Raw genomic sequence first — 10958 nt, 5'->3', positions numbered from 1 at the left:
CCCCAATATGACCCAATTCTTTTTTCCCTCTCAACCCAACAGTGTAACCCAAGGCAATGCTATTCATTCCAGACTCTTCCAAATACCCAAACCATACTCTTTCCTTCCCTTCTCAAAACTTCTCAGGACAAGTCCCTTCTGGGTCTTGGACACTAATGTATGATTATACGTTTCTGGTAAGACTAACCTCATGAAGACCAAAAAAAATCAATAAAAATAAAAGCAGCAGCTAACATTTGGGTGTTTACTGTATCAGGCACAGTACCAAGCGCTTTCAGCACATTCTCTCACCTAAATCCTTCCCCGAAGTGGATATTATTATTTTCGTGTCACCAGTGAAAAATCATGAGGCATAGGCATTAGGTATTAGATAATTTGTCCAAGGACACAAATTTACAAAATGCCAGAAGCTGCATTCAAATCCATGTTATCCCTCCACTGTTTGGACTCCTAGTCACTGAGATTACAGACTACTTCTCAAAGGATGAGGTTCAGATGGTAAATAGCTATGTTTTTATTCTGAGTCCTGTGAGAAGACAGAATTGCCAACAACAAAAAGCTTCCGAAATAAACACCATAATAAATACATGTCTAAAAAATGCATATGGCTATAGAACAAAAGTCCTTGAAATGTCTTTACAAGCAAGGGAGATTTGGGGGTTTTGTATGTTTTTAGTTTTCACTTCCTTGGAAACACTTCAAGTTCTGGACCTCAGCATTTCCATAAAGATAAATTATCCACAGGGGAAAACTGCTGCTTGCTGAGAGGTGAGCATCTGACATTGGAAGTGTTTAAACTCAGATTACTGAAGAAATCTGAAAAGCAGAAGTTGATTAACTCATGACTGTAAGAATAGCTAACGATCTTCACTGAGATGGAAACAACAACACTTAGCACCTAACTACCAGAGAACCCAATGGTCCAAACGGACTTAAAAGTAGATAAACAAAATTAAGAAAACCATTTCTACTTGTAATCCCCAAACACGGCTCACTGCTTCAGCAGTAACAGAGAAGAAAGGCCAACCAGGCCTGAACACCATTGCAACTGCCAGCTCCCACCTGCTCCCACTGACTTTACCCCCACCTTTATTTCCTCTGACTCTTTCTGATGTGGCCTAACTCACCGCCCCAGGGAACACGTTAGAGAAAGATCCTTTAGCAATCCCATAGAGAAAGTGGTGCATAGGCCAGCTTGTGCGTGGACACTGGAGGGTCTCATTAAAAAAGGTTTACATTTGCCATTCTCAATAAAAATAATCAGTTAAAGAACTTGGCAACTCAATTCATACACACATTACTATAAAATTATTACAGAATTAGAATTAAACGTGAGAGAGAGAGGAGAGAGAGAGAGAGAGAGAGAGAGAGGGAGAGAGAGAGGGAGGGAGAGAGAGATCTACAATATGGAGTGAATGTTTCAAAGGATTATGTGGTAGGTTGCTTTTCAACATCTTGGAATAGGAAATGCTTAAGTAACACTACTGTTACGCAACCCTGATTAAAAATCATTGACTCTCTGACTCCATGGTCCATCCTGACTTCTACTGCAGAGAGCCATGAAACACCGTGAGAGGTGTGCCCAGGCAGTGACACACCTCTTCCCAGGAATTCAAATCTGAGGAAACCTAATATGAGGTTGAACCAGGCTTAGGCCACTGAGCCCTAGGTTTGCCTAGAGCTTGCCTGAGTTAAACCTACATGAGCTGTTTTTAACTTGCAAATCTCTAAATGGTTGCTATTAAGCTTACTGGCATACTCTTAGTTCATGCATAAAACTACAGCAAAGTTATGAGAAAAGATATAAAAGATCTTTTGGCATCACTAGAAATCTAGACCTAAGGAGACAGAAGATATAAAATAAAATATGGTGGTGAGGCCTCAAAGGTCAGGCAGCACATCATCCAGACCCTGGAAATTACTGCATCTGATATTGTCAGACCACGCTCAAACTTAAGAGATAAATCTTCCATGGCTGTTACATATTCTATATTCTTTAAATTTACTTGGAAAACTTGGTAAATGATTTGTTTTCAAGCAGGACATTTACCTTAAGAGCAAACATCCTGTCCATGGTGCTTCTCGATGAGGTGGCATCAGCAAGAATACGAACCCCAATACCATGGCCAACCAGCTCCAGAGCTGTTTGTTGGATGCATGTGAGTCTAATGGAAAATAAAAACTCCCATAACGCCGTCAATGAAAAGCATTTTACAAAGTGCGGCAGCGTGATAAAGCAGAGAGAGCACTAAGCCTAACCCCCATGCCCTACACCTAGCTTTGCCTCTAAGACGCCAGGTGGCCTTGTGCTTAAACAGCGTCTCTGGCTTTGGTTTCCTCTTTGTAGACTCAGGAATCGAATGACATCAATGTTCCTTATACTAGAAATCATGGACATATTCTTAGGGCTTTGTGAGAATTTTTTAAAGGATTGTCACCTATGTCATTTGGGTGGCCTTTGTACAGCTGACTGCTACCAGTAGGTTTTGATGCCACTCCGTTGGGTTTATTTCAGAATTTACACCAAGTGCCTCAGACAAAGAATTCAGACTGTGAAAGGAGTGGGAAAACTGAGTCGTTCCAAGGCACCCAGGAGTAAAGGTAGGCCAAGTTAAAAATAACTTGTGACACAGGCAGAAAAAATACAGCATATATCACCAGCAAATGCATTATACAGATTCCATCTCTGTAAGCAGTAACTTGTAACAATTCATTAGCAGAGACTGTAGAGTAAAAACATGCTCCAACAATAACTGGATTATACAACCAATGAAAGCAGATTTCACTAATGCCATGATGTCAAACTTACCTTCACATGACAGGAGAGCTTTGGAGAATATCAACTGACACCTCATTAAAATTAGCACTGGAGGACTGCTCAAAAATGATTTTCATTACGCATGAGGTCTAATAATGATGAACGAGCAAAAAAAGTGCAAAAGTCAGCAACAGCATTTAGGGTGACATTTATACAAACAGGCTTCCTCTATACTGTCATTTTTGAAGTCAAAATACAGAGATATAAACGTACATCTAAACCTGAGACTATACTTTTCTATTATCAAAACCTACTCCTATAAAACCGACTATCAAAATAGTATAAGTATATTAAATTATTGTTATTTGGATTTCATTGTTTTTATAGTTTTTTTCATAATTTTTGAATTTTAGTTCAACAGTTTTTTAAAAGCCATGAATAAATATTTACATTCTGTTTGTACATGTTCTCGTCTATACTATGGGGAGACCTAGAGTATTTAGCTCAGAGGGTTGCTGTGGGAGTTTAATGAATTAATATATATAAAGTATTTAGATCACTGCCATGCAAAAAGGCAACACTTTATAAACAGTGGCTATTTTTCATCATGATTATCACCTACACGGTATTCTATATTCAAAATTGCATTCTGGAAATATCAGGTTTTCCACAAATGATATTATGTCCAAAACGTAACAGGTACTTACTCCTACTCCAAATCACACAACACTCCTGATTCCAGGAACCTCTGCTAATGCTGGTACTACTTCTGATAATACCACTGAAAACTTGGTCTTTGCAAGTACCAACCTTACACCTATTAAATCAATTTCTTGAACAACGCTTCCAAGACCTTTAGGGTACTGTTCTGTTATAAAAACTGGAATTCCTAAAATCTGGGCCCCTTATAACTGGAAAAACAATAGCAACAATAAAGATAATTAGCAATACACAGATGTTTGTATATATGAATGTAGATAATGCTTCAATAAATTGGAGAAATTAAACAAGCATACCGATCTTTGTCCCACTCTAATAATATCCCCAAAATACTTGATAGATAGCTGGTCTGAACCTTTCCTGCATATCACAGCAAAAAAACACAGTGCTTGCAGGTGTAAGATTTCCTAGGGTAGTGAGCTGAGGACAAAAGAAAAAAGAATGATTTAGCACTCATTACACAATGACATTTTTTGCAGTGAGGTCAATCAAGGAAGAAAAACGGTCCTTGTGTTTGACCCTGTAAGTCAATTTCTACAACTATTATCCTAAAGAAATAATCTGAATTACAGAAAAAAAAAATCCATGAATATGTTCAATGAATTGTTTGTAATAGTGAAAATTAGCAATAAACCAAGGACAACAATACAGAAATTATTTCACAAATTTTAACACATTCACATGACAAAATATTTTTAGCCAATTAAAATAACTTATGTATATGGTTTCAAAGAATTTGTACCATCTATGAAGAAATTATCATAATCTAATGTTAATGTTAAAAACAGTACAGCTCAATAGCATTTCCGTAATGTAAAAATATGAGTAAAAAGTAGAAGCAAATATATGAAAATAATAACTAGTGGTTATACAGTTAGGGGTAGTGGTAATATTTTTTCTTTATGCCTTTCTTATATTTTCCAAGGTCTATTTAAAAACATTTCCCAAATGCTATTTAAAAATCTGTATTACTTTTATAATCAGAAAAAAATGTTACAACCATAAAAAACTTAAATTTGATGATGGCATTGCTTACAGAGTAAAATTTAAAATAATCTGTAGCAGAGACCATGGAACATAAAACCCAAAAGCAGGTAGAAACAAATCCAAAATTACTGCTATCCAACAAGCTTTTGTTAAATTACACACTGACTATATAATTCAAGGACTTCTTACTTTAACCCATGAATTCCTCTTAAGGCAAAACTTTGTAGATAACTAAAAATGCTGTTCACAGTCAAACATTTACATATTTCAACTACAAGATAGCAAATTAAAAGTGGACTTGACCAAATGCCATCACAAGTAAAAATGCAGCAATTACACATCACATATTAAGGAGCATGAAAAAAATCACATATAAAAATATGTGTGTATGTATATACTCACATTCTTATATCTACATAGATTGCTACATATATACATAAATAATACACATTTCAATCTATTTAAATACAAAAAGTTGATCACAGCCAATGGCTTCCTCAAGCAAGAGTTTAAGAGATCAATTTCAAGTATAAATTTTTTTGTCATAGCTGGGATTTGACCTTAGATTTCATATTCAAAAGATTTTTCATTCACAAGTTCCATTATTACCATTATCATGACTGTATTTACCCTCCTTCACAACCACAGATCCTGTGACCACTTTCTAACAATGGCTGCCACATCTGCGAGGCCTGGGCTCCTCCCCGCTCAGTCCCCCTGGGTACTCAGGACAGACACACACAGGGTGGCTGGCCTTGCTCAGTGATGCCGTGCACCAGTCCTGTTCTCTCCATAAAAGTGATGCATGTGAGTGCTACATGTTGAATTGTGGCCTCCAAAAGCCATATGTTGAATTCCTCCCCCTCAGTGCCTCAGAAAGTGACTTTATTTGGAAATTGAGTCACTGAAAATATAATTAGTTAAGGTGAGGTCATACTGGAGCAGGGTGGGTGCCTAATCCAACAAGACTGGTGTCCTTATAAAAATGGGAAATTTGGACATGGAGGCCTGTGAACATGAAGGCAGAGATCAGGGAGACCTGTCCATAAGCCAAGCAATGCCAAAGATGGCCAGCAAATCACCAAAAGCCAGGAAAGAGGCATGGAACAGATTCTCCCTCGCAGCCCAGAAGGAACCAACCCTGATCTCTAGCTTCCAGAACTGAGAGAAAATAAGTTCCTGTTGTATTAATATAAGCCACAAAGTTTATGGTACTGTGTCACAGCAGCAGACTAGCAAACTACCACAGTGAGTAAACAGTGTATCTTTAGGCATGATTAAAGTTTGAAATTGTCAATATGATGTTTTCAAAATTCTGGTAGTCTAGTATGGTTACAAAATAGACAGGATCTGCTTGGGAGAGAGTCCAGAGGAGAGATGGGGGATCATTACTTCACTTAGAAGTGTTTCCAAGGAAATCTGAAACCACAAGTATAGTAAGACCTTGCTCCAATACTGCCTCACTTAAAGGAGGGGTCTGTGTCACGTGACTCCCCCGGGTTACAAGACTCCCAACACAGTACAGCCTGTGGACACAAGAATCTAGGCCCAAATCTCAATTTCACCAATTTCAATTCCATGAAATTAGACAAATCATTAACATCTCCAAAGAGCAGTTTCTTAATCTGTAACAAAGCAAGAAAAAATGGTATCGACCTCATAAGACTATTGCAAGAATTAAAAGAGTTTCATGCAATCTGTCAATAAATGTATTAGGCGAATGAATATCCGTCATATAGGAAACATACAGTATACTTTGAAGTTCAGCACACGGTAAAAAAAAAAAAATTTAACCTCATTAATTTTAATGAGGTTAAAATACCATTTACTACAAAGATCCCTTAAAAATAATATATACAGAAATACTAATATTGCCTAACTTGTTATGTTAACCTAGTCTGCAGAATGAAGAAAATGACCCATAAAGTGGATTTCTAAACGTCACCAAAAGACTCTCATTACATGAAACAAGTTTGGGGCTTTTTAATTTAGGCTGCAAAAGAATATTTATTTCAACCTGCTCCTCACCACATGCTCCCATGGTGAAGATTCCAAATCCAAAAATCACTACCTTCAAACTAGCCCAAGGGGAGCAGATTCCTTTCCCTGCCTTCTTTCCAAACCCTGCCTTCTCTCCCTTCCCACCATGAACTCCAGGGTCTCTTTGAGCTATAAAATGTCTGTGCCCGTTTTAAAAAATAGTAGTAGTAATGAACTTCCAAGAAATGAGAGCTGGAGCCGAATCTATTCCCAATTAACCATCTTGGGAAAAGGTCAAAATAACCTTCCCAGGGAAGCCCTTGCCTTCTGCCCACACACCGCTGCGAGAGTCTTTCCTGCTCTGCACAGAAGCAAAATCCTCTCACTGGGGTCCTTCTCACAATGGCTGTTTCTTCCTGTCTTCTATGTGGGCTCGGCCTCCCCTGGTGACAAGCTGGAAAATACATGGGCAGTGGTACAACATCAAATCTATGTGAGTTTCCAGGTTGAATGTTTCCATTAGTTAAAACCTGGGAAATACTTCTTGAAATTTTAAAACTTGTCAGTCACAAAAATGACCTAAATTCCCACTGCATAATCCTCTCATTTCTTCCCCTGCATCTTAAAATTCCTCAGACTTCAAGCATCTGACCGAGCCACGAAGATGCATAAGCCATGCTTGAAACAAGCTGTCTTCAGCTACCTGAGCTGTCAGTAGACACTTAGTCACTTGGACAGAATTCTTTCAGAAACAAAGACACTAAAAAGTGACTACAGCCTAATACTGGTAAAGGGGTCCTTAAGGATCAGTCCTCACAGACGCCCCCACGGAGAGGAACGAGCAACCACTCTGTTTTACAAGGTCCTCAGCAGTGACAGTCAGAACAAGCATGAAAGCAAACTCAGACCCCTATGTAAACGAAGAATACATTCTAGAATATATAGTATGTGAGCCAGGACGACAGCAGCTCTAAGGCTTACATCTGGAGAAACAACAAGTCACATTATTTAAGCAGTGGACGACATGTGACCAAACTTCTGTTCTTTGTCCCAGCCTCTGGGAGACGGCGCCTACCACCCCAGCAGCATGGCCTCACTAATGGGCTGTCATGAGTCTTTCTTAAGTGACAGGCATCTATTCCAAAAACCAGTGAACAGCATCAAAACAAACGCTATTACAAACTCAAGTCTGTGGCTTTTCTTCCATTCTGCTTGATATTTTCATTAAGCCTCAAAAGAACACGAATGCTATGGTTAGCTCTCAGGGAGGATCTCCATGTTCTTTGCTATCTCCATTACGGCGGAACCCTGGGCAATTCCTTCTATGTTCTGCTCTTCTGCAAAATGAGTTCGATTATTTGGTAAGGAACAAGAATTGGGTCTTATCCATGTTGGCACTCACTATGCCAGGCACTTATAGCCGCCACTGAAATGTTTGTGGAATGATCTCTATGGTCTTGTCTAGCCATAAAATGTCCCTGTCTCTGTGATTATACAGCTAGTTTCCAAAAATATATAGTAAAATGGTCATGAAAAGAAATATCTTCCCTTTCTCTTCTGAGAGTGTATATACATAACATACATGTATGTACGTGTGCATATAAATATATATCTTCTCATATGAATAGAAAGTTATCAGAATAGGTATATGGACATGTATGTGGGGTATGTATATGTATATGTGTGTATCCCCTTTTTAAGCTGGTGGAGGCACCTGGCTGAAGAAGTCAAAGTATTATGATTACCAAAATGAAATAATATAAAAGAAAAATATTTTTAAACACTTTACAATGTATCAAGTATTATATAACAGATACTTAAGAATTCTTGGACTCTTAGTGAGAAAAAAATAACATGTTTAAAAGGATAGAACAGAATAGCATATTGCTATTATTCTATTTTAAACATCACCACAAAAAAACTAACTACACATTATCTCCTATACCAAGCAAAATATTTCAAAAGCCACAAGTGACCTGAATTATATGTCTTTTGAGAATGTGCAAGACATTTCAAGTATACACATATAGTATATTATTAATTTCCAGAGTGGTTAATTAAAAAGAGTTGTCAAACCCAGGCCTTGAATTTTTCAAAATAAAAAATCCTATCTTGCGCGGGGGGAGGCGCGGAGGGGGGAGGGAACCTTATAAACGTCAGGGGGGGCTCATTTGGCGTCCCATCTTATGAGGTGCCCGCCTACCCTTCTCCCTCCCAACCGTACACGACATCATCACAAAGAAGTCAGCCTGTTCAGTGTAGCTCCATGCAGCCTCAGATGTTGGATTCCCACCTTTATTAATGGCTGTTAAAGATGCATCAAACTTCACAGGTATTTTGACAACAGTAATCTAAAGACAGACAAGGAAGGCTGCAGAGAGGTGTCAGCCACGAAAATTCTTGAAGACATAAAAATAGAGAGTGGTCAACACCTCGGAACCACAATTCTCCAAATTCTCCATATGGACAGCACGGCAAATTCTGGGGTGTCAGAAACCATCTGTCTCCCTCTTGGCTCTCCAGAGGTGGACAGTGGACTGGCAAAGCCTTTGTCCTCTGAACACAGGAACTTTATTCATGTGAAAGTACCTGTTCTGGAAGCTTCTGGGTGCTGTGGTGACAGGAAACAAGACCAACTCCACGGTCAACTATAGCTTGGGAACAACCACCACAAAAAAAAAAAAAAAAAACTAGAGAATAATCCTCAGAAAATAACATTTGAATTTTACAATGCCCTCTAACCCCAAATTCCACATTTCAGTTTGGTCTTCTGAAGAAATGGCTTCATTTCTCAACCAGGGGGATGGCTTCATTTCTCAACCAGGGGAAAAGTGTTGATGGTGTAGTACCTAAACCATGTTCTTTCTTTTAAAAAAATATAAATCCTCCAGTGAATTCTCTGAGCGTAAAAAGAGGACAGGAGACCGACCCGCCGGAGTATGAAAACATGGCTTAGAAAAAAATTTAAAAGCTATCACATAATCCTCAGACATCACAACTTACTCAGCACGACCAGGAAATCGTGATCTAGCTAAAGTTGATATTTAAGACGGTGTTGCAGTCCTGTGGTCACATGACGTTTTCAGTGTAGGAGGGGCCTGTGTGATCAGATTCAGCTGACAGTGACCAGGAAGAGGCCAAGCAAATGGTTATTTCACTGAAGTTTAGGGGAGGCTTAAGTTCAAGAGACCGACAGATGTGGCAGAGGATGGGAAGGGGGCTGCCTCCTGAAGTTTGGGTTTCCGCACGCGGTGCACACAGCTCCGGGGAACACGCCCCAAGGCCAATACTCCCACGCCTCTGCACCCCCGGTTCTGCGTCCCCCGAAATAAACACAGCCACCACCGCACAGCTCTTGGGTCATGCAGGAAGCCGGGACTGCTCCTGGCACGGCAGGCGCACGTGGGCGGCGGAGGACCACACGCGTGGGGGCCCAGCAGAGAAGCCCCCGCCCCCGCCTCGACAGAGGACAGCTGGTGACCGTCACCTCCGAACAGGCACATTCTCAGGGCCGTCCCCGAGGCCGGCGAAAGAGGCGCGGCCCTTCGGCCCGGGCGAGGCGCTCGGGGCCCGGGCGGGGCGGGGCACCCGAGGAGCGCGGCGGGGACACGGACGCCCGAGGACCCGGAGCGACGCGGGGCGCGCGGCCGTCCCGCAGGATCCACGCGGCTCCGCAGCTGCACCCCGCGCACTCGCAGCGCTCGCTCACCGCGAAGCCCTCGGGCAGGTCCACGTACGCGCCCCACGCCTCCGCAAAGAGCTGCGCCCCAAATTCGCGGCGCACGTGGAGCAGGTCGCCGTACGGGCTCAGGAACTGCTGGGTGAGCAGCTCGGGGCCCGCGTCCTGCGGCACCGACCAGGGCCGCGCGAAGAGCGACGCGCAGAAGAGCACGGCGTCCCCGCGCCCCCGCCGCCGCTCCGGTGCGCGAAGGGGCGGGTCCCGGCGGGCTCGGCTCCGGGGGGGCGGGGGGGTCCGGGAGCGCGCGCGCCCAGGAGAGCCTGCGCCCCCGCCGCCGCCCCCTCCCGCTGTCCCCGCGGCCGCACACTGCCCCTCCCGCAGCCTCTCCAACCGTCCGCAGGGAGCCCGGTCGCCTCGGCTGCCTCGGTGCTGTGGTCCACAGGCGAGGTTTGGCACGCCCCTCCCACCCCGCTCCCCCCATCTTCGAAGGATCGGTGTTCTGGGGGGGGGGGTATGGAGTTGTGCTTGGGGACACAGGGCTGCCGGGCTGAAGCCGCTGGCCCGCGTTACCTGCCCGCCTCGCACAGAGGCCCGCAGTCCCCCCGCAGCTGGCGGCAGTAATCTTACCAACAGGACGGGTTGATGGAGCTTCTAAGAGCCGCGGAGTTTACTGTGCTTCCTGAGGGCCGTTGCAAGGCTCAGGATTTGGTAGGGTTTTCAGCCTCACGGAACACAGTATCTCTGGGAACGGATTTGAGATCTTGACCTCCCGTTATTTCAGCCCAATTTCCGGGAGAACTTGGAACGAGAATGGCAAACTATAAGGAGGTTTGA

General features: G+C 42.4%; 1 pseudogene across 1 annotated transcript in view; it reads right to left on the bottom strand.

Annotated features, from left to right (window-relative positions):
* Positions 1 to 2002: 2002 nt before the first annotated feature.
* LOC308491980 (isochorismatase domain-containing protein 1-like) overlaps positions 2003 to 10958 on the bottom strand; it is a 39486-nt pseudogene continuing 30530 nt past the window's right edge. Inside the window, exons 2-5 of the transcript in view lie at positions 10111 to 10623; positions 3775 to 3898; positions 3484 to 3669; positions 2003 to 2182 (exon numbers count right to left, since the gene is read on the bottom strand). The product of the transcript in view is annotated as an isochorismatase domain-containing protein 1-like (transcript). The remainder of the gene's footprint in view (positions 2183 to 3483; positions 3670 to 3774; positions 3899 to 10110; positions 10624 to 10958) is intronic.

This window comes from Rhinolophus hipposideros, assembly GCF_964194185.1.
Source record: "Rhinolophus hipposideros genome assembly, chromosome: 23".
NCBI lineage: Eukaryota > Metazoa > Chordata > Mammalia > Chiroptera > Rhinolophidae > Rhinolophus > Rhinolophus hipposideros.
This window is presented reverse-complemented; position numbering and strand designations above follow the sequence as displayed.